Source organism: Ixodes scapularis, unplaced genomic scaffold (genome assembly GCF_016920785.2).
Source record: "Ixodes scapularis isolate PalLabHiFi unplaced genomic scaffold, ASM1692078v2 PGA_scaffold12__126_contigs__length_90152505, whole genome shotgun sequence".
NCBI classification, from domain to species: Eukaryota; Metazoa; Arthropoda; class Arachnida; order Ixodida; family Ixodidae; genus Ixodes; species Ixodes scapularis.
This window is the reverse complement of record NW_024609838.1, coordinates 51,648,537-51,673,519: the sequence shown is the minus strand read 5'-3', so window position 1 is coordinate 51,673,519 and position 24,983 is coordinate 51,648,537. Positions and strand designations below refer to the sequence as shown.

Here is a 24,983-nt window from a genome sequence, read left to right as displayed (position 1 = left end):
CTCCAACGGCACGAAGGTGTACTCCGACCGATGGCCTTCGCTTGCCGCTCGTTGACGGCAGCTGAAAGGAACTACAGCACATGCGAACAAAAGTGCTTGGCCATCGTCTTTGCACACCGGCGTTTCAACATTTGTCCACGGGACCACTTTCGTGATCGAAACAGATCACCAAAGCCTAATATGGCTCTCCCGACTTCGCGAACCCGCTGGTCGCTTGGCAAGATGGGCTTTGATGCTGCAAAAATACGACTACGTCGTGCGGTACCGGAAAGGCAGCACAAACGTGGTGGCGGACGCATTGTCACGAGCCCCCGTAGACTGCACACAGATTTCCGCAAAGACCCAGGCCGAGCCAACGACACTCACAGTGTCAGGCGAAGCCGTGACTCAGTGCCAAAGGGAGGCGGCAGATCTGACCACCCCGGACGAGACGATCAATCACCTAGACGCAGTGAGCGCAGTGTGAATCGTGTTCAGCAAAGAAGAGCTTCTGAAAGCCCAGCAGAATGATCCGTTTTGTCAAAAGGTGATCGACGAACTCGCGAAAGAGTCATACGCCGTGGAGGCGGGCGGTGCGACCGCCGGGCGCAACACTACTGGTACTGTAGTAGGCGCCGAGTGCCGGGACGTATCTGGTATTGGTGCGGGGACGGAGGACTCATATCTGCTGAGCAATGACGGGCTCTTGCTGAGGTACATACCCTCTGAGAACGACTCCAAAGAGGCGTTCAAGGTAGTGGTACCCCGCAGTCTGAGAAACGCAGTTTTGCGCTACTGTCACGACTCGCACTTGGCCGAACACGCGAGCGGCTCTAAGTCTTACTCAAAGTTATCTCGCATCGCCACCTGGCCGGGCATGAAACGGGATGTTTTCCGTTATACCCGCACCTGCGACTCTTGCCAAAGCTTCAAACCGAGAGGCGGCAAACCGCCGGGCCTAATGAAACCGATTTCGAGCCAGCAATCATGGTCTCTGGCAGCTTGCGACGTGGTCGGCCCCCTACCGAGGAGCGCTAAAGGACACCAGTATCTGCTGGTTGTAACTGACTACTTCAGCAAATGGACGGAACTTTTTCCACTCCGTAAGCTGACAGCCCGAGCGATCACGAAGAAGCTCATGGAGGTTTTCACACGTCTTGGGTTCCCCGAAGCTCTTTCGACTGATCGAGCAAGCTACTTCGTCGGGAAGGTATTCGTGGACGCCTGCAAGGCCCTTGGCATAAAGCAAAAAACAACCACGCCATACCACCCGCAGTCGAACATCACGGAGCGATGTAACAAAAACATTGAACCAATGCTGGCCGCCTTCGCGGAAAGGCACCGTGACTGGGACACATATATCCCCGAGATCGGGTTCGAACTTCGGACAACTCTCAACCGTTCGACGGGCTTCACCCCCTCTTTCCTCACATTCGGGAGAGAGCTTCCGAACCCCATGATAGACCGTGTCCTAGGGGCGAGCGCCGGGGTGAACAACGCGCAGCCGACGCAAACGGACAACGCGCGACAGCTACAAACTCGGATGACGGAAGCCTTCTCCGAGGCGCGTCGCAATCTCGGGGTAGCGCGAGCGAAACAAAAAGCTCAGTACGACCGCTCGCATCGAGATCTCCGCTACAAAGCGGGCGATCTCGTCCTCATACGCAACCATGTTCTGAGTGATGCCAGCAAAGGCTTCTCGGCCGCATCGGCTCCGAAGTGGTGTGGCTCGTACCGAGTGCAAGAACTTCTCTCCCCACTCGTGTACACGCTGACAAACTTGCAATCAAGAAAAGTCGGTGAGCCGGTGCATGTGTGCGATCTGAAACCCTACCATGAGAGGGAAAACGGGGCCAACGAGCAAACTCAGCCCCCGCAGAAACATGCACCCACAGCGCAAGATAACGCCGACGATGAACAACAGGCATCTCGCTACAATCTGCGTAGACGGAGGAATTAATATCCGAAGTTTTCGTAGAGGCAGCCCCTGTAAGTGGCGAAATGTCACATTAAGGGAAGTGCAAAGCACAACACACCTGCTACCTTCGCGAACGCGCCAGACACCATTGTTTACTGGCAAGCAGTGAACTTGATACGTCACCTCAGCGTTCGCTCCCAGATAAACCCATAGGGGAATCTCCGAAACACGGCTTCCGAGAGAAAGGGTACGCGTAACTGCCATTGGTCAGTTATTGCCACCTACGCTCACGTGTGCCAAATGTCAACGCAAGAGCGCGGTGCGAGCGTCGTCACAAGCGGTACGAGACCAAGTGGTCATTCTACCGCAGTGCGTCCTGCACCTACGAAGAAGACCTCCAGCCTTTGCTTCGCGCCGTTCGGGAGCTTCTGTCTCCTGGCTACGGCAGTTCAGCGGCGTCCAAGGACCACGGCTGCGCGTGACTCGTCAAGCAGCCCCGCTACCCCAGCCGGCCGCGGGCCAAACCAGTAACCCGTCGTGGGCCGTCGGGATCGTCATCCGGTCAGGGACTGCCGTCTCATCATCTTCGGGACCCGCGCCGCGGTCGGAAAGCTCGCCGACCAGGGACCAGCTGTTCCCGTTCGTCCCGTGGCAAGTCCCAAGGGCCCCAGGGACCTGGCGCAGTTCGCCCAGCAGGTCTCGCAGGGCATGCACTACATCGGTAGCCGAGGGACAATCCACCGGGACCTGGCCGTCCGGAACGAGCTGCTGGGTCGCCGACTTCGGACTCTCCATGAGCACAAGGACCCCGAGACGGACGTCTACCACCAAATCTCCAAGGGCGCCCTTCAAGTCCGACGTCTGAGCGTTCGGCGGAATACTGCTGTGGGACATCGCCACTTTCGGGCTCGACGCCTACCCCGGCCTGGGCGCTCAGGAGGTGACCCGCCACGTGCGCGACCGTCATGGGATGACGCAGCCGACCGACTGACGCTGGGAGCTGTACCGCTGGTGAGGGACTACTGGACGAACTTTTGGACCTATGAGCCGGGCTGTTGTGTCCCGTGGCGGCCTTTTTCTTATTTTTATTATTTTACTCTTGTTGTGTGTTTGTGTTGGTCCACCCGTTTGCGGGTGACTATTGGCTAAGGAGAAGGGAGGGTGGGGATTGTGATCCCTCAACATTCTGTCGCGGCAGCGTTTTGGCGCGCCGTGGCGGCCGCGCTAGCGTAGCGAGGGGTGGCGCTGCTTACCACTGTGAGTGGCTTTTTCCTCTCCCCCTTTGGGGCGATTTCCGTAAAGAACTCCCGCACAAAGGAGATCGACGTGTCGCTCCTTGATTGGCTGCTTCGCCCCCGCCGTTATCTTAAAACCAGCGGACAGCAGTATCGCTGGGCTCTTCTTCCTGGGATTCGGCGGTGGCGACAACGAGGAACCGTCCGGCGCACCGGTTAGCGCTTACCCCGTCCTTCGTACCTTTGTGAACGACCGTTCGGACGTGGGCGATCTCCACACCGACGGCGTTCACCAGCTTATAACCGCTGTGTTCTTGTTATTTGTTTCAGTGTAAATAAAGAGTTTATCACCGTTACCAACGTGGCTGGTGTCTGTTCGCGCTCAACGAGCAGCACGCCACGCGAGTACGAACCCGCTTCGCGGAAGAGCGTCTCGCCGCGAACGTGGTACTCCCAAAAGCAGTGGCCCCCAGGAGAACATCAACCGGTAACACTTTAGACATACCGGTAATCAGTTTGTAGAAGGGGTCATTCGTATAGCTCAAAGGGGTCCCCCGTATGAGCCATAATGGTCACCTATTTGGTCAAACAGGTCACTCCTTTGGCAAACGGAGTAGTCGTCTGGGCAAATGGGCAGCTCGTTTGGGCGAACTTGTCACACGTTTGCTCAAACTGGTGAACATGTTGCACAAGCGGGTGACCGGTGACCGTCGAACTGTACCAGTTTAAACAAACGGCTCTCCGAAGCCCGTTTGATACTGAACGTACAGATCGGCGGAATGGGTACGTCTGTTTAGCCGTGGCAGCCTGTGTTTCCAGAAGGCCGGGGGCGCCGGTTCATCAATTTCAAATATATCACGTAATGCAAAGTACTTATATTTATATTTTAATTCCAGTGATAGTCGCTTTAACTGCAACTGCAATGAGCAATTTTTTTTTACGTATACGCGCGACGTTGGCGAGCCAACTTTTTGACATAACTTTAAAACTTCGGCGCTTTTGTTGGCTCAATTTACTTATTCAGCTTCAATTTGTCTCGCAGAGGACGCGACCCTACTGAAAAAAAAAAAAAATCATTTGAAGTTTTAAAGGGTGGGAAACTGGTTGACCCGTTTGAATCAAATGGATGGCAAACCTGTCGATCCGTTTGGATCAAATGTGATTATGGGATACGGGCACTCATTTGAAACGGTACCCTTTTGATACGGGTACAGTTTGGGACGACCCGTTTGAATCAAATGGTTAGCAAACCTGTCGATCCGTTTAGATCAAACGTGAATATGGGATACAGGTACCCGTTTGAAACGGTACCCGTTTTGATACGGGTGCCTGTTCGACCAGGCACGTGATCACATATTTGAACGCGCCATTCGGATAGGCAAATTATTCGCTAACCCTAAATGGGTATCGTCTGCAAAGATGGTTACCTGAAACTTATTTAAGACCTCTCGAAACTCATGAACCATTTCTAACATGGAGGAAACACGTGGAAAAAAATTGTGCTGGCGCAGGTGCTTGCAAATGGGCAGGAAAACAGACAAAAAAGATCGTTTTCACTTCGCCTAGAAGTTTATTACAACTTATTCCGTAGACAAGTACAAACGTGCAACCGACCTGGGAAATGGGAAGAGGCACTCTAAGCTTTTATATAACCGAGGTAATTTCACACTATACGGCAGATTTTGGGGCGAATTATTCTCCCGGCTGCCGCGACATTATACGCAGCATAATTCTATGGACAATCAGAAGAGTACGCGTAGAAGAACGGTCAATTATTGCCAACAAGTAGGTTGCAGTGCACTTACCATAATAATAATTGACTTTAAAGATGTAATCCAAAATATATGTCGAGACGGTCAAAGCAGGACAACCACACAAACACAAAAACGAGAAGGAGGTTCCGTGAAGTTTCAACACGATGCGGCGCACAAGCTGTCATATGCCGAACCCAACCAAACCGCGAGAATTCCTGACTTCTTTGAAGAATCGCTTGTTGCCGATATACGCGTAGGACTTTTCCAACACTGATAGTTGTGGTGCACATCCAATACTTTGTCGAGAGACATCTTAATAAGACCGCAGGGTTAGACGACAGGTCGAAGCAGGTAGGACGAGCGAAGTTCGAACTGCAACTGAAAACAAGCAGGCAAAGAAAAAAGCGGCTGCTAGGCGCGCCCTTCCGGATCTCGATGCTTATCAGCGTGTAGCTCGCGTACTGCTACGGGTCACGTGACGGAGCTGACCGGAGAGGAGGGAGGTGGTGAGATCAAGACGCAGGACACCGGGACACACCCCACCCTTCTATAGAAAAAAAAAAGCTCTCGGTTTTTTTTTATTTACTGCAATCAATGTTAGGGGAGAGGGTGCACCAGCCGCTGTAGTGTTTGGTACCGCTGTACACGCGCTTTCCTCCTCTCTTCGAAGTGCCACAGAAAGTTGACTGTGCCGCCTTTGCAGCCTAGGAAAGCAGGCGAATTTTTTCAGGACGCTTAAACGCTGGAAATGGCGATTGCCGGGATGAAGCACGCGTTGCGCCCGAGCGAAAAACACCCAGCGCGGGCTCCTAATTTGACTGCTGCACAGCGGGCTTGCTCTCGCAATGCTCGATGTTCGTGCAGCCACGTGTTCGCGCGTTACCTTCGCTGAGCCTTGAATTGAGGCGAAACGGAGTCAATAAGTATAGACGCTTTACACACGCTCCAGATTACAACCGCCATTGCTGACCTTATATTGTCTTTCGGAGATGTCTAGCCATTGAAACGGGTGTTGCAAGCCTGCAGAGAGGTCAATGTTGGGAAAAAGGAGGCAGTAGAATTTGAGATGGCAATAACCTGGCCTGCTATAGTGATGCATGATGAAGTGAAGAAATTGAAATAATAGGAAACAAAAACTGAAGGTCAGTTATTGCGGCGCCCACGCACAGCTGCTGCAAAGCGTCTATATTCCTTCACGCGGTCGCATCCTCTGGGAGAGAGATTCGAGCTAAGTAAGTAAATTAAGGCAACAAAGAATGCCAAAGTTTTAAACTTCTGTCAAAAATATCGGCTCGGCAGCGTTACATGTTTACGTAAAAATATGTTTATTATTGTTGCAGTATAAGCGAACATCAGCGTAATCAAAATATAAATATAATTACATGCATTACGCAGACGATTGTAAATAGATGAACCGGCGCTCCCGCCTTTCCCGAAACAGGCTGCCACTGCTGAAACTGGCGTGCACGTGCCCTCGATTTGTACGTTCAGTATTAAATGGGCTCCGGAGAGCCGTTTCATTAAACCGATAGAGCTTGCCGGTCACCGGTCACCCGTGTGTGGAACATGGTCACCGGTTTGAGCAAACGTGCAACAACTCTGCGAAGCGAGTGACCCGTTTCCCGAAGAAGTGACCTGTTTGCCCAAATAGGTGACCATTATGGCTTATACATGGGACCCCTTTGAGTCATACGGGGGACCCCTTTGAGCCATACGGGCGACCCTTTTGACAAACTTGTGGCAGGTATGGCTAAAGTGTTAACGGTATGAACCCGTCTACTTTCATATAGGCGCCAGATGCTTTTTTTCAGTAGGGTGCACATCAAACCGGGGTCCAAGCAGCAGGGATAGAGAGCGACCATACGTGGGACGTAGTGCCAAGTCATCAAAAGCTGGTTTTCCGGAAGTCTGTATAATATTGTGGCTAAAAAAGAGACGTCCGTCGACAAGATGCGACACTGCTGACTGGGGACCGAAAGCTGGAAAAGATGGTCTCGTTCCAGCTTTCTACTCTGTTTTTTTTTTTTTCTGGGGCAAGCAAATTCGATCGAAGTCCTAATATCAATATAAAAGCATTGTCATGTTGCGCGTAGTGCTGTGTCACCGAAAAAAAAAGGGTTTTGACGGCAGCCTGTACATCGTCGTGGCAAAGAGTTAACTGTGTGTCGTCAAGATGCGGCGCTGGTGTCAAATGACCCAAAGCTAGAAGGATGGTCTTGTTCATGCTTTCGCTCTGGTTTTGTTAATAAGCCCGCAAACCCTATCGGGTTTCGGGTAGAAGGGATATAAATGGTGATACTTGGAAAGTAGTGCGTAGTCACCGAAAGCTTGCTTTGACGGCAGTCTGTATAATGTCATGGCAAATAGTTAGACGTGTCTGAACAAGATGCGGTACTGCTGCCAACTGACCCAAAGCGGGGAAAGATGGCCTTGACAAAGCTTTCACCCCTCGTTTTGTTAGGAATCCAGCAAATCCGATCGCGGATCTGGTAGCAAGATAGAAATCGTGGAAATGTGGTGAGTAGTGCTCTATCACCGAAACCCGGTATAGAAGTCAGTCTGTACATTGGCGTGGCGAGAGTTAACCTCGTGGCGACAATATGCGGCGTTGATGTAATGTGACCCAAAGCTGGAAAGATGGTCTTGTTCAGTCACTCTCCCCTGGTTTTGGTCAAAGGTCAGCAAATATGATCGGGTCCAAGTAGCAGATATCGAAATGGTGACACATGGCACGTAGTGCTAAGTCACCAAAAGCTGGATCTGACAGCAGACTGTACAATGGTGTGGTTAAGAGTAATACGCATGTCGACATGATGAGCTGCTTGATTTAAGCGACCGAAAGCTGGGGAAGATGGTTTAGCTCAAGCCTTGGCTCCTAGTTTCTGTTCATATGCTAGCAAATAAAATTGCGGTGACGGTAGCATGGACAGAAGACACGACACGTGGTAGGTAGTGCTCAGTCACCGAGAGCTGTCTTTAATGGCAGATTCTGAATAAGCGAGAGGAAGAAGTAAACGTGTGTCGTAAGATTTCGCGCTGATTCTAAAAGGGCGAAGGTTGGGGAAAAAACATGGGCGAGGGCTTTGACGCACCATATGTTAAAGACCTCGCCCATGTTTTTTTTTTCTTTTTTTTTTCAGAGGCCAGCATATTCGATCGCGATACTGGTCGCAGGGATAGAAAGCGTGGACATGTGTAACATAGTTGTTGGTCACCGAAAGCTCTCTTTGACGGCAGTCTCTTTAATGGCGCATTGAAGAATTCGACCTATGTCGAGAAGATGAGGCCCCACAGTCATGTGACCAAAAGCTGGGAAACACGGTCGCGTTTAAGCCTTCGGCCCCTGTTTCCTTCAGAGGCTAGGAGATCCGATTGCGGTCCCGCTAGCAAGGATAGAATGCAACGGCATGTGCCATGTAGTGCTCAGTCTCTATTTAGTTTTGTCGGCGGTCTTTATTATCGTGGAGAAAAGTTAGACGTTTGGAAAAGTACGGCACTGATGTTAAGTTTTCCAAAGCTGTCCCAAATGGTCTATTCATGCCCTCACCCCAGGTTTTGTTCAAAAGTCAGAAAATCCGTACGGAGTCCTGGTAGCAAGCATAGAAAGCGGCGACAACCCTTACAAAAAAAAATGTGAGCCAGTCTGTAGACATCTTAACGATTTTTTTAACATACCTGTCCACTTCCTATCTTATCGCCATTTTTCTGCAAGGTTTCTACAGATTTCCTGTCAACAGGAGTCTACAGAGCACAGTCGACAGAAATCCTACCAACTGTCTGCCGCCAACGGTCGTTAGACTTTGCGTCGCCATATTCCTAGATTTTCTACAGACCTGACTTGATAGACCATACACACTGAAAACATGACAAAACCGTTGATATGAGTCATAAGCAGGTTTCGTGTGTAGTAAGAGACGCTTTTATAACAGGCTTGAAGTGAACTACATAGTCACAGGATTTTATTGTCACAAGATCCGGCCCTGATAAACATTTACAAAGAATCACATAGAGTATATATACATCAATAACACAGGTTTCCAATCAAGCATGCTGTAGGTTGCAGCCTCGACCACTGCGTGCCCTATTTTTAATAATTAATGTTTCTGTGCTTATTTGTCATTGTCGACGCAGGTGTCAACAAACATAAAGCCGCCCCTTACGCCGCCAACCGAAGTGACTTCTACTCTCAGTTTTTCGAGAGTCTATCGCGCTATAAAGTCGTCTATTGGACTCGAATGAAGTCTCGAGAGGGGTGCTTCGACTCATTGTAGGCAGAGCAACGACGTAGCGATCGCGACGCGAGCATACTCCGCCACCATGTGGCCGGCCGCGCTCGCTCTGGGGAAATGTGAGCGTGGGACTCTCGAGCCCCGTTAGCTTACTGAAGTTGGAAGACGCTACTTTGTCGTCGCGAATCCTTTGCCCTTCGAACGGTCGTGAAGCAGTTTCGCCCGGCGTACCCTACGCAGCATCTTTCCGAAATTGTTAGCTCAGCATCGCAACCTTCTGTCAGCGAGCTTCGGCGATTCATCGTGTGCTGAAAGTCGGACGATGTGCTGTCCGTGGTGTCTTTTATGTGCAACTCTTTCGTAAAAAAAAAAAAATGAAGTTTAAAAACGCGAACTTAAGTGTGTACAAATAATATTAAATTTCTTGATAATATATTTATTTATTTATTTATTTATTTGTGGACATGGTCCGCAAAAAATGGTCGCGCTTACTTCTTCATTCTAAATTATATTGTGAGTTGTACGACGTAAAACATAGTATCTTCAAAGTTGCCCCGTTTAGAATCACTCTTGGGCTGGACAGCTTCTTTAGAAATTCAAAAGCTGGTCTTCAAAGAGCTGTCCTGTTCAATCGGTATTGACAGCAGGGTAGAGACTATGCGTGTTTAAGGCCAATCGTGTCTCCGGTTGGGGTCACGTGACTACAGTTTCGAAGCTAGTGATAAGGCAGAGCACGGAACCTGACCAAAAGCCCAAGGCCACGCGTAACATCCACTGCATTATCGAACTTGGGTACAAGTGACAAATCCTCCCGTTGTGTTCATTGTTGAGATGGCCCTGAAGATTAGCCTTTGTAAGCGAACCCCCCCCCCCCCCCCCCCCGTTCTCTGCTGCTTCCTTTCTACTTCTTTCTTTTTCTCTCTCTCTCTAAGCTGAAGGCGTAGTAGACGGCGCGTATTTGCCGGACCAATCAACCGTATACTTTTTATCGCTTGAATCCTCTCTCCGTGCGCGGGTAACGGCAGAAGCTTGATCACGTGGTTTGACGGATGACGCATTAGCCGTTGACAAACCCGGAACGCCTGCGAAGACCGGACCTAGCTTCGCGGGTGATGCGGCCTGCGGGCCTGCTGTAGATTTCGCTTCTGTGGTAAATGTGGTAAATCTAGTTCTGGAGTTCCGATCACCAGCAGCGCATTTCGACTTAGTGCCAAGTGCGATATTCAACATGCGGATTGCCAAGACCATGGATATTCTTTCGGCAGCTCCTACACACCGGTGATCTTCCTTTGTTGTGGGCATACACGTGCCCACTAGCTTCAACAGTTCGACGGACCGAAGACATGACGGACCGCCTTCTCTTTCACGTGAGTGGCAAGGAGAGACCCTCCTGACCATTTCGGATAGGTATTCTTGCTACGCAAAGTACGTTTTGTCACTATCCGATGAGTTTGAACCGTGTCGAACTCTGTGCCAAGAGTCTCCCACGAGTTCAACGTGTAATCCACAGCGATCGGCCCGAAAGGCACTGTACAGCGCTATTTGTAAGTGCTTTTTACGCCCTCAAGTCAAAAATTAAAAAGTTAATTGAAAAGTTTAGTTAATTTGCTAATTACCTAATTTGACGTATTTTTTAGAGGCCGCCATGGCCATTAACAATTCCCCAGGGCTCAAATTACCCTATCTCAAGTTCCCTTTTTAAAAACTTGGTGCAACTAAAAATAACAAGAAAACACCCTGTATACGTCCTTAGAGTAAAATAGACTTGCTAGTGGAGAAGCAATTTGAAGACACTTAACGTTTTCATTACCATGCAAAGTCTAGGCTTCTATGAAAGCTGCAGGCAGAAGCTGGTAGCTTGGCGTTGATTGAAGAGTTTGGCCGGGCCAGCTGTATTGGTGGCGCAACCTTACAAAGGTTACAGCCTCTATCGTCCATCATCTATAATCTCCCACCCTTTTTGCTTCCAACGTATCATGCCCGTTTTTCCTAATTATCGAGCAAGTGAGCCTGTGAATGGGGCATGTGCTCCCCAGTTGAGTAGTGGGGAGCTGCGCAACTGGAGATTTTAATAGATTCTAACTTGTCATCTCTCTCTCTCTCTCTATCTATTTTTCCAGGCTACATCTGTGCACTTTTCAAGGTCGATGCAGCAAAGATCAAGCACAGCCTATCATTTTTGCTGAGCGAACTGGACAAGTACAACAAAACACTGCTCAACAACTGAGAATAAAAAAAGAAACGAAAAATAAGAACATTTTGTCTTGTCTTTAAGTGTATAATAAAGCAAGTGCTCTGCATGCAGCATATGCATCGGTGCACTTCGGAACTGATAACTAGCATTACACAAAGGTAGAAACTGGCCTATTTTCTGTAGATAATTGATAGAGTTGAGGGGATCTCTCTGTAGAAAATGGGTAGAAACTGCTATATTCTCCATAGTGAGATAATAGAAACTGTGGCCACTTGTCTACAGCAATTCGTTAGAAACTCTCTAATTGGCGCTAGAAATGGGACAGGAGTGTTGCTAGAATGTCTGTATGTTTGCTGTACAGAGTCGCCACATTATCTGTACACTGAAGTCTACACAAAACATGTAGGAAGCAGCGGCCAATAATCTCTAGACAATGGTTAAAAAAGTGGATTCATTCTCCCTAGGAAATCTATGCTCTCTAGCCACAATTATGTCTAGAAATTCTGTAGAAATTGGTTAATTTGTTTTGTAAGGGAAGAGCCACATAGCAGTGAGTCACCGAAATGTCGGTTTGGCAGACGTCTGTATAATCGCGTGCGACGAGTTAAACTTGCGTCAATAAGAGATGGCGCTGCTGGCAAGTGTTCCAAAGTTGTGAAAGATTGTCGTGTTCACGCCTTGGATGCCTGCTAATGTTTAATGGTCTCCCGATTCGAACACGGACGTGGGAGCAGGAATTCAAAGCAGCGACACATGGCAGGTAGAGCTCAGTCACAGAAAGCTGGCTTAAACGGCAGTCTGTTTATTAGCGTGGCGAAGAGTTAGACGTGTTTAGACAAGATGCGGCGCTGCTGTCAATTGACCTAAAGATAGGGAAGATGGGTTGTTCAAGCATTTGCCTTCCTGTGTGTTCAGAGGAGCGATAGCGGTTGTGGTCTCAAGGATAAAAAAATGCACATGTTTATACTTGTCCGTATTGCGACATTAGAGCGCAGATCTTGACGTGTGTTGATTTGTGATATACCGTTGTAGGTACAGATTGATTCAAGTCGTGTCTTTACTGATGAGAAAGGTTCGCCTGCCTATGGTCTGGTCAACCTGAGACAGGAAGGAGCGGGGGTTGTGAGGCTTGTAGGGAGAAGGGATTATGATGATGATTAGGTTATAGATGAATTGATGGACCCTGGATGTCCTGATAAAACGTATCAGTGAATCCAGGATTTGATTTCTGGTTTGCGCCGGTCCTTTTGGGTGGGTCCAGGCTTCTAAATTGCTTGGTTTCGCCTCACTCGTTAGCGAGGCCCATACGTCTTTTCTGAATTTCACCAGACTTTTGCAGACCCATAGTCTGTGTTTTGTTGTCAGCAACCCTCCTGCGATGCACATCTTGCACACAGGGTCGATGTCTTTTCCCTCTTTTTTTCTTTTCTTTCCAGAGAGAAATATATCTATAAATATATATATATATGGGACCCTTTTCCCAGGTAAGCCGGTGAGTATGATGAGGGTACGGTTGGAGTAGACACGGGAACCCTGTCGTGGCATAATCGGCTAACGTGCAGCCGATCACGGTCACGCAGATAATCATCGGCTGACTGTCATTCCCGTCATCATCGTGGAATGCATCCTCGGCTGTGAGATGCGGTGACCAGGGTTGTAAACGTTACTCCAAAAATGTACCTAAGATACCGTTACAGTTACTCATAAGAAAATGTACCTAGGTGCGTATATAGCAACTCGCTTAAAAATGTATCTAGGTACAGGTACTGTTACTTCAAAGGAACTTTTTTTTTTATTTTCACGTCAATTATTTTTCTCAATCTTGTCACATTAATATTGGAAGTAAATTCTTTGTATACTGAAATGTACAGAAAAACAAGTTTGATAAACGCGCTTTATTGGTGTGAATGGGAGAAATAAGGCAAAACGCTCTCACCAGAGCATTTGAAGACTTTGTCTTCTTCACTTGAGTGCTCGATTTGACCTCAGAATCAGGACTTCTTCGAAATGTTCAGCCGACATCTTCGATCGCAGTTTGGTAGCAATTGATCCACCTATGCTAAGAGCGCGCTCCATCGCCGTACTGCTTGAAAGCCCTGTGTTGAATTTTAAGAACACGCTTTTCAGCAGCGGCATCTGCTTGAGACAGTCCAGACTTCTTGTGGGAGCAAGTTCGGTGTATTGTACAAACTCCTGCTCCCATGAAGCAGATGAGGACGATGTTTCGAAGTTAAAGAAGTGCTCACAGTCTTCTTCATCCTCACCACTTTGTTCGCCTGACGACGCTTTTTCTATAGTTGATGTTTGCATAAGTTTGTTCTTTAGAGAATCCCAGGCCCGCTTCCGTTCCACTTCGTTGTCTATCCATGCAACCTTAAAGTTTGGATGGCATACGGCAGATATTATCAAATGTTTCTCTTCGTCCATGCCTGCAAACCTCTTATTGATCACCGCGATTAAACTCTCGACCACCATGCGGCAGTACCTCAAGTTCTCCGTCAGCAACGCGGACATTTTTTTGCAAAATGAAGCCACTGTAGGCAGGAGATATGCCATGCACATGGTGTTTTCGAGCTGGAGAAGAGTTATAGCTTGTGCGAGAGGTCTAAACACCTGAACATGCTCATCAATAAAGTCAATGTCTGACTTTGTGAATCGCAGAATTTTAAAATTTTCTCAAACTTCCTTCAACTTTTTCTCACTGCGAACAAGCATTCCGTGAAGCGATTTGAGGCAATCGTATGTAGAGTTCCACCGCGTGAGGACAGGCGTGGGCAAATATCTTTCACAGCTTGAGGAGATGGCGTCAGCGACCACAATAGACCTCGCTTGCTTCTTCCATAATGCCGAGCACTCTCTGAAAGTCTGCCATATTTGCTTCTTCAGTTGCGGCGACCATTCTTCAGTGTTCCCCACGTCCTGCATAATGATAAGTAGCATCAACAGATTGCCGCTGTAAGAGTTCGCCTATTTACCTTCGTTGCGACCAGATTCAGCATATGGCACACACAGCGCTGGTGGTGAGGAAGTGAGTAGACACCATCAGATTGGTACGAGCTTCGAGGACGTTATAGATTGGAACAGGTGCACAAATTTCCTCCTCTATCTCACTCTCCGATGATGTGTCTGTGTAGTCTTCATACTGCCGCCCAAAATGGCTGTATAAAATAAAAAATAAACATTTTTTCTGGCGAAATTCTTACAATTTTCTAGTAAGAAATATCAAAAATTTCGTTTTTACCTGAAAGCTTTTATGAAATTGGAGCCGCTGTCCGTTGTGGTAAAGGTTAATTTGTCGAGGATATCGTACTCTGTGTATACGCCTTCTAACGTAGATGCAAGAACATCGAATGTGTGCCTTCCTCGAATGCGACGACAGCCCAGCACAAAAGACCACCTTCCCAGCGTGTCTGGGTCGATCCCATGTGCTGTCACCTCAAGGTAACTCCTTGAGACACCAAAATAAATTATGGCACTGAGAATACCGGATAATGAAGAGAAACCACAACAGTTACCTCTTATGAAGTGACCAGCAGTCCGCAGTAGAAGAAACATACTGAAGATCGCCAAGCTTTCTTTTTATTACTTCCTTCGCCTCAGCCGCATCCTTACTGATTTCGCTCATCAACTTGGGTCGACTCATCACGTGACGGCTAGGGAAGCCGCACTGCATCAGATGCCTGAAACTCGTCTGTTCCATGAAGGAGAACGGCAGGTTGGCCTTTACAACCAGTTTCTGAACCGTTTTGTCTAATGCATCTGAAAACCATATATAAGTTAATGCAATAAATGCAGGGCTGCTCTTCGGTAGCAGTACGAATGTCTCTTAGAACGTATTGTAGACAACTTTCCGTCTGTCAACACTCAATCATTTAAAGAACTCCGGCACGTAGCCCGGACCTTGTCGCGGGCGGGAGGGCAGGGGATAGGTGGGGGGCGAGTATGAAAAGATGCTATAGGTGGTAGAGGGAGAAAGGAGGTCCCAGCAAAACAAGATTTGAGGGGGGGAGGGGCGGCAATCCCCTGGCTATGCCTGAAGAAACTGCCTCCTGGGTTCCTAAAACACCCCCTACAAATACTATTTCCAGAGTCACAGTTATAATTACGTCCGGAAAATAGTATTGGGAGACCTTAGATATGTAAATGTTCATTTCAAATAATTAAGCACAACAAAACTGGCAGGCTTCGTTGTCAAAATTTAATGCAGCAGTAGAAGGATACAAACATCAAGGGCAGATAATCTAAGTACTCGTACTCTGGCCGAACGGGGACTTCGAGCTCCTGATGTCTTGTGTCACTGATGGCTGGACTGCTGCTATTCTATGTTGTGGAGGCCCTGTGCCACATTCGGGTCTTTCCTTGGGTACCGGGCTTTCCGTTTTACCCCGGCGAAATTCGTCTTGCTCTTGTCGGCACTCTTTAGTGCTTCCTTGTGAGATCTCTGAAATAAGGAAAGCGTGAATAGTTAATACTGATTGCACTGTATCAATACAGCTCAGTGGCGCAAGACACTAGTCCAACTAGGTTTCAGCATTAGCACTTGAGACGAAAGCGATATCTCTGATAGACGCCAAAGATTGTCAACAGCGGCGGAAAATTCCGGACGTGCGGGCATTAAAAAGAAAAAAAAGTGGTTGCTCTCAGTAAAACTAGAACGAAGACGATATATAATTGACCAATGACAATGCAGCTTACAAATAATTGTTGTGGGTCGGTTCATTTTCTTGGAAGCCCAGTTTACCTAGCGCACCCAGACATCTTTGTAACGACTTCTTACCGTCGCTTCTTACGCCGTGAAAAGTGGACTTGCACCGTAATTTTGTACAAGTGTGACCAAACCTTTTTTTGTTACCCATTCCTGACGAAGACCGGGCTCCGGTTGAAACATCGAAATTAAAGCTTCTGTTGTTCTACCGAGGGACCTCTACTTCGTCATATATAATATATAGGTGAAATCAGAGAAGTGAATGGGTCGAAACACGTCGAAAACCAAGAGTGAGTTGACGCAGGGGCAGGCTTTAAACAACGGTTTCGATGGGTCCTGCAAAGTTCTAATTCCTAGTTACCGAACATTCGCTGTTGAGAACAACGAAAAATCAGCAGCAGGCGTATTGTACCTACGAAAAGTTGCTACCCTGACGAGCGACGCAACGTCAATCTCTTGGCCGACTGACGGACGTAAACGCACATAGTACGGAGCATAACAAACCTTACGCAGTGATGGAAGTGCCAATTGACCTTTTCAAGCAGGGCTTGTAGCAGGCAAAATGTTCTTTTGGAGCAGGTAGTGGCTCTTTTGGAGCACAGTCCGGCATATGTTGGCATATTACTTGAAAATGAAATAATGCTGCATTGCTATATAAAGCCTATCTCTATTATGTGAACACAGCGTCTGTCGCCTTTTTAAGACAGGATATATAAGTATCAAAAAAGTAAACACAAAAAAAAACATTTGTTTTAAATAAAGTTTATATGCTCGTCAGATAAAAAAAATACAATTAAATATGTCAGACTGAGTTCTGATGGTACAGGATATTCAGTTTTATCAGCCTGCACTTCTTTTAAGGTATCTGCAGCAGCATGTAACGACCCTCATTGTTGAGCAATGTTTTAGTTCAGATCAGAGTTGTCTTTCTGGCAGCAGCTTCAAATAATGCGGTATCTGATATTCGCTTCAAAAATTGCGATTCATTTTCGATATGCTGGCGAAGTCACGATCGGATCACGGCGAGTTAACCCGTTGAGTGCGCACCTTGGCATGCACCGTCGCGCTGCAGAGAAGCGACACCCGCGGAGCAGACAGCACAGTCGCGCGATTCGCGCAGTGCTTTGTGCTCCGAAAAGGACGGTGAGGCTTTACCAGCACTACATCCAGAGTTTGGTGCAACTCAACTATACTTCGTTTCAGTTTCGGTGCGAGCGCAGACGAAGCTACAAGCGCGCGCATGGAGCCCGTAACGGTGCCCACACTGCACGAGCCCACGCGCGAGTCAGGAACGCAGAGAGCATTGGGCTCGCGCTAGCTTTGACTTCGCTGGTAGCTAGCGCACGGGAACAGGGCGGGGGGGGGGGGGGGGGGGGGCAACAATGAAAACATCTACAAGCTCGGCCTTTTTTTTTTAATAGGCTGCTCAGTGGAATGGTTCTTCGCTTAGCCCCTGCGGCTTTGGTCTCAGATGTTGCTAACGTTGTTCCTTTCAATCATGATGATGATAAGGCGCCCTCGCAGTTCCAGTTTGCGCAACAGTTACGGCGCGGAAAATACCGCGGTACCGCCACGCGCTCTGATAAGATTTAAATTTCTATTTTTTATCGCTACATCTCATCTCGGCGCAGGCATGGCGCAATTCTTCGGTAAAATGACAATTTGGCACTACATGTAGCAGGATTGCGTCCTTGGCGCAGCACTTTCATCACTGCTTACACACGTTGAAGCATATATTGGACGTCCTTCCAGAGACATGCGGCGCTGTGGGGTGCTAAACGCGCGCAGTTGGTGATTAACGGAATTAGCTAGAACCGGCAAACATATCTCTCTGACCGAGAAATAATAAGTACGAAAGTGTTCACCATTTTAATTCTTTATAAAAGTAGATTTTATTGATGTTTGAGGGCTGGAAGCTAGAGAGATAGAATTCCAAAAGTAAAAGAACGCCTCATTGAGCCCTCTATCTTGCGTAGAGTCCAGTAGCGGCGCAACACCAGTTCTGCATCCTAAGGCGGTGGCATTTTGAAAACGGGTTCGGCTGTGAGCCCCTTCTTCAACTTCAAGACGGGGGGAGGCCTGTAAGACTTGTCAAAGCTAGAGTCGACATAGAGGCACGGTACCGGTCGGCCTTCAAAGTGGGCCAGCTCGCTTCGCGCCTAGCAATGGCTGTGCGGTATGCATCGCCGGTTTTAGTGATTTTAATTTGTTTATAGATGCCTAAATAATGCGAATTTCGCCACAACAATTTTCTCTCTGTGTTCCAAACGTTGTCTGGGGTCAGTCTCAGCGCAAGTAAAAAAAAATAATTAGAGGGGTCCTTTAAGTGAGGCGACATTCGTTGCTACAATATAAGCATACTTCCTCAAGATTAATGCGTAAAATAAGCTTATTCCGTCATTTGATTAACGTCGTTTTGATTGCGTGACTTACATTTGCTACACGAGTGAAAACACATTATCCCGGGATCAGGATGGAACGCGAGTTTTGAAACTACTAGGCCTTATTTCGGGCCTCTATCCAAAAGCGGCCAAGAACGGGCCCATCTCTTCGTGCATCGAGTCCTTTCGGGAGGAGGAGGAGAAACACTTTATTTAGGAACACGAATTCAGTGCTTAGAAGACGCTGCGCTTGCCACGAGGCCAAGCTCGTTTACTTGATCGAACGACGTTTTAGCAAATGAAAACGGAACCACGACGTTTCATTGAGTGACACTAACGAATAGCGCCGTTCATGTTAGGAAATGGGTGTAATTACGTGGACAGCTCGGATTAGCTCCTTTTTGTAAAGTGACGCCTTGTCTGCCGCCGCGAAGGGTCGTAAACAAGTGGTCCGAGTATTTTAGCACGCGACCCAGGGACACACCACGACGAAACGTCCCCAAACCACCTAGCCTCAGATGCTTTCTGACATTAGACGTGCTAGTGACGGACGCCCAGATGATCTTGAGTTTCGGGGCGCACTTCAGACACCCAATATCAATGTTCCAATTCTCGTTCGTTTTCACGAATTTAAAATAATCCCTATAAAAGGGCCATGGTACGTCTGATTCGCCTTCTTTTACGCAACTGACGGTGGCCGTCTCATTGATGATCGAGGACATGACGATGAAGGCATATTGCGTCCGCAAGTGGCAAATAAATAATAATAATGATAATGACTTTATTTACCGTACAAGTATGGTAGGAGCTGAGGAAAAAGCTGTGCAAGCAGCTTGACTGGTCCTCAGCCCCAGGTACACAGCATCGGGGAAGTCATACACAAGAATTTATACAATACAAAATACTTAACAACAACAAAAAATTAACAAAAGAAAAACCAAAGCAATAGTCTGCTAGTTAATCAACAGCAGTAAGGATTGTTTAACTTTAAAGAAAAAATCCTTAATCGCACACATATTGAAAGATTCGACATCAAAATTAGAGCCCATAAGTGTGTTCAGTAATGTTTGCAAGGTTATTTTAACCATTTGGAGGCCGTACTCAACCAGGCAACCAAAGACAATGGCGCTGACTCAACCGACTCAACAATCTACCAGAGAAGGCAGCACGCAACGTAGCCACGTGGCCACGTAGCCTTTGTTGTTGTTTCCAAGAGACCTCTGTTTTTTGTTGTTTTTTTTCGTTTGTTCTTCTTCGCCACGGCGGCACGCTTAGCAGAGAGCCCGAGTTGCCCGGGCGCCCGGGCCCGGATAGTGGCGCCCGAGAGTCCCGACAGGCCGGAGCCAGTCGGCGAGAAACAGCCACCGGAAGAGCCTCCAACTCGGTAGAAGTTGGCAAAAGGCAAAACAGAAGGGCCCGGAAAGCCAATAAGGTCACTGGAGCGAGGCACGTGACGGCGCTGCACAGATGCCCACATCGGAGTTGAGTCCTCACGTGCCCTACTCTCACGCTCCAATTGGCTCACCGAGGACACAGCTTCCACTGTTTACGACGTCCCGCTCAAACTCGCTTGTTGACGTCGCTTGCCCTTCAGCACCAGCACTGGCACCGAAGCCATCGGCGGGCCCAGAAGACGTCGGCCGCATGGAGAAACGAAGAGTTGAGTGCACACGCACCTAACCTTGGCCACGCAACGACGAGCGAAAGTCTTCAAGCTTTTACGTTTTTTTCTTTTGTTTTTAGGAAGGAAGAGAATATTTTAACGCGAGCGCGTTTAGGAGCTCGTGTCACAGAAAATCCGTCGGATGTCGGTGGCGCCGATGGCGTGACGGGAAATTCCTGAATGGTCGATAGGGTCGTGACGTCACAGCCACATGACTTCACGCGGAAATTTCGAACAACCCACAACGCTCATGTGAAACGTGACGTCACGCGTGGAATGAAGTGGTTAAAGACATACAATTAATGGTCAACGCATGTTTCAAATTATCCCACTTGATAAACTAATTCATTTGCCTTAAAGAAAAATTTTAAGAATTTACGCAGGATCGCATCCACGACCCTTCGGTTGCTAGCCAGACATGCTACTGACTGGGCAACGGAGGGTTTGGGAATGGCACTGCGATCCTGCCGTCATTAGAGTGCCCCGGTATCTCGCTGTGTCAGGGTAAAATGCATTATCGCATCGAGTGTTGCTAGCGCGTGCTGAGCAAACACATAAATAAACCTTGCGGGGTAAAATGACATCAAAGCACTGGCAAAAGCTCCTCAATCGCGCCGGGAGTGTTGCATCATAAAAACTGGGTCGTTGTGTGACTCAAGACCATGAGAAGCGATTGACAAGGCCATGCGAACGGGGCCCGATAACCCTATCGCGTTCAACTCTTAAAGGCGAAGGTTAATCGCCCTACCAGTTTTTTTTTTCTTCACAAACATTTTCACTTTTGTAAAGTGCAAAATTTGAGTTCGATTTATTTCTTGGAAACACTACGTGATGTTAAATTGTTTTACAACTGTAATTATAATTTATTTTCAGTTTCATGTTATATTGTATTTTCTACGATTTTGACAAAGTGAATAGAAAATTGCCTGTAAAAAGTAACTTCACTTAGTTACAAGTTACTGGAAAATGCACCTAAGATACAGATGCAGATACTGAGAAATGAAAGTACCTAGGTGTGTACCTGAGGTACAACAGAAGTACCTAGATACCGACTTACAGTTACTTGTATCTAGGTACTTTACAACCCTGGCGGTGATTCACAGCGGAACAGAACAAAGATTGCGCCGTCACTATCTACGCGCGTGGCAGGCTTTCCCGGCGCAGCAGCCCCACGCAGGATGATGTCATCAGAAGGCCCCTGCTGCCTGACAAACAGTATATAGGAAGCATGCCTACGGCCGCCAGCTTTAGTGGACACGGCAACCCTGACATGACCTAATTGGCTAACATGCGCCCGATCAGGTTCACGCAGGTTGTTGATCGTAAATACGGGTTCCGATGTGACTACGTTGCCTTAGTTATGTCGCCGTGTCCTCTGGTGTTGGGCGAGTGTGTTTATGGTTGTCTGTCTGAGGCGTGCATGCTACTTAAGCTATCCGGCGATGTCGAAGAAAACTCCGGGCCCATAACTGAGGAGATCTTTTCTGATATGCTCCAGACCCAAGAAGAGATCCTTGAAATGGTCAACGAAATTCGGGTGAAACAAGACAGTTCGAAAATTAAGTTACGGAAGCTGCAATACAGGCCTGACACGATTGAGAAAAAACTAAAAATCGTCGATGAAACCAATGGCAGGCTTGATCAAATTGAAACTACACTTACCGTTCACAAACATGAAATTACTTAATTATCCAAAGAAATCGACAATCTTGAGAATCGATCCCTCAGAAATATTTTGATAATTAGAGGTTTTAGTGAAGCAGCACTAGAAACGGAAGAAGTCCTAGTGAGAAGCGTAACTCATTAAGGAAGTTGATAATATACTGAAAGTTAAGGTTGATTCTATTGAAAGAATTCACGGACTTGGGAGACACATACTCGGTAGAATTTTGCCTGTTATTGTGAAATTTACTGACTTTTGCGATAAAATGGATTCGTAACTATGGCCCCAAACTGAAGGGTGCCGGAATCAGCATTAACGGTGATTTTTCCGAAAAGATTTGTGGAGATACGAAATAACTTGTGGAACTTTACTTCAGATGAAAGAAAGGAAGGCGCAAAAGCTAAATTGTTTTCTTGATAAAGTCAAGGGAAACAATGTTCTCTATGCCTGAGACGAGGTTAGAAATGAAAGATATTGGTGCTCACCATATCCGAGTACACAGGAACAGGATCATTGACTTCACTTCAAAGCATGCTTTAAATGTATTGACATAAATTCCCGAAGTAGTGTATATAAAGTTGACCTTGTTGAAAGCATTGTTCTTAAGCACGCACACGACGCTGTGGTAGTTACAGAAACATGGCTACAGTGCAATATTCGAAACAGTGAAATTACACCACAAAATTATACCATAATTACGAGAGATGGAAAATCACGTGGCGGAGGCATACCAATTTTGATTAAAATCGATATTGTAATTACTGCACTAGATGGGGTTAAAGATATTGAAGCTCTATGGGTCAATTAGAATGAATTAACAGAAATATAGTCCTGGGCGGTGAATGCAGACTTCCCAATTCCTCAGTTGACTTTAAGTCAGGTTGCGACAATATATGGTGGCTGTAAGATGTCGTAATAACAACATCTTGATTGCATTTGATTTTAATTTAACTGGCATTGACTGGAAAACGCTCTCTTTGTGAACAACAGAAGGGGCCAGCGGCGTGCAACTATTAGAAATCGCTTTTTGTTATAATTTATCTTAAGTTGTCACAGATCACACAAGAACGATTTCTGCTGCACCATCATTGCTCGATCTATCTTTAACAAACCTAACGTCTCTTCTTTCATATAGTGAACTTTTTTAAGGGATCTCCGATCATAAAATGACATGCGTGACGTTGAACTTCTGCCCTTGCAGGCTTGATTGCCCTCCGCGTAAAAAGGTCCTTAATTTTGAGGCCGCAGATGGCGTTTGCAGTTTAGGTTATCCCGAGGAATCGCTTGACGACTTCCAGACATCCTCTCAGTTAGGAGCTGCAGCCGCAGTTTTGTGGGAATTTCGTGCTGGTATGTCAGCACGCTGTGTTAGTTTATTTGTGCCTACGCGTATCAAAATAATAATAAATAAAACCCCCTAGACTAGTAGAGAAATTGAACATGTAAACAGAAAAAAGCGATGTCGGAAAGCTAATTCCATTAAACAAAAATGATTCTAGGAAAATGACATTGCGAAGCTTGAGTCACGATCTAAATAGGCTTGTTAAAAATTCAAAGCATAAATTTTACAACGTTACTGTTAAAAGATTAACTACGGAAGCACCAGCTAAATTATGTGGGTATGTTAAGCCGCCCCCCCCCCCTCCCCTCCTCCGAAAAAAAGGAAATTACTTACGACAACAGTCAGCTACGAGCAGAAGAATTTTATTTCTTTTTAATCTGCGTTTACTCAAGACAACCATCATTTATTAGGACGTAGAAATATTTTTTTTATTATCCCGCAATTAGTGACTCATTAATTCAAAAGTAAAGGGTCATTAACCTCTCGCTTAACAAATTTGTAATTAAGAAGTCCTGGGCCTGAGGGAATTCCTAATGCGTTTTGAAGCCATACGCTGAAGGGGTTGTAATTACCTTACCACATATTTTCAGTGGTCAATAAATAATGGTTCCGTGACAAGTCTTGAAGATTGCCAAACTCGTTTCATACATAAAGAAGCTCTGTTTCTTGTGTGGAAACCTACCGACCCATGTCTCACATTAACACGTGCTCTAAGATTTTCCTACATAATGTTTCAAGGCGTCTTCTAATGTTCCTTAGCGATCACAAAATTTTGTTTCAATATGAGCATGGATTCCCGTAAATGTCTTTCTACAACGACCCAACTCATCGAACCCAAGCAAGATCTCTACCAAACTATTAATAACCGTGGCCAAAGGACGTCTTTTTTTATTTCGCAAAGTATTCTGTAAACTGTATCATCCTATATGATTGCTTAAAATTAAACCCCTGTTTAAGAAGCCCATCATTACAAACTGGTTTTGCTCGTATCTTTCATTGAGAGTTCACTTTGTTGAGTTGAATGGCTGTGCGTCTAGACGCGCTCCAGTTGCTTCTGGAGTTCCACAAGGTAATGTGCAACGACTATAGATGACATACGCTGTGGAGTATCAGTTATAATTGAGCTGTTGGCGGAGGATTATGTTTTTACAATAAAACAGAAACTGAACAAGATCAACCAAACCTGCAAATTGAAGTCGTTAAAATCAAACTTTGGTGCGGTGAGTGACAAATGAAGTAAACAGTCGAAAATCGATCGTTATCTCTATAACACAAAAAAAATTTCTAAATTATGACTGCTTTATAGATGACACCAACATACCTCGTGTAGACGAAAACAAGTACTAAGGAGTGACTTTCACAAGTGACTTACTAAGCCATACCCCCAGGAAAAAAATACTCAGAAAAGCTATCCAGGCACTATGCTACCTCACAAGTAATCTTGCAAGCGCTTCGCCAGAAATAAAAACATTTACTCACAAAACATTGTCAAGAAATGTCCTTGAACACGCAAAAGTACTGTAGGATCTATATACAGTAGCTAACTCGTGCAAACTTGGTAAAGTCCAGCGGCTTGCTTCTTGGTTTATTTTTAATAAATATAATCGTCACCATTACACCACCAAACTCTGTAGACTTGTTGAACTTCCTGCTCTAGAACGGAGAACGAAGTGTGACGCTTGAAATTCTTTTTTTAGTCATTCGTGGTCTAGTTAAGTTATACAAAAATAAATGCATAGACGTACGCGTCAGGGAATGTACGAGACCTTGTCATAGCATGCACATAAGGAGACCATCTGTCAAAAAGGATTGTTTTCAATTTAGTTTATTTCCCAGGGCCATAAAAAACGCAACAAACTTCCTAATTCCATCGTCACTATGACAAATGTCTGTGAATTTGTTAAAACTATAAAGAGTATA

The 24,983-nt window shown here is 46.6% G+C and overlaps 1 pseudogene; it reads right to left on the bottom strand.

Annotated features, from left to right (window-relative positions):
• LOC120837002 overlaps nucleotides 1-14,308 on the bottom strand; it is a 46,935-nt pseudogene extending 32,627 nt beyond the window's left edge.
• Between the last annotated feature and the right edge of the window lie 10,675 nt (nucleotides 14,309-24,983).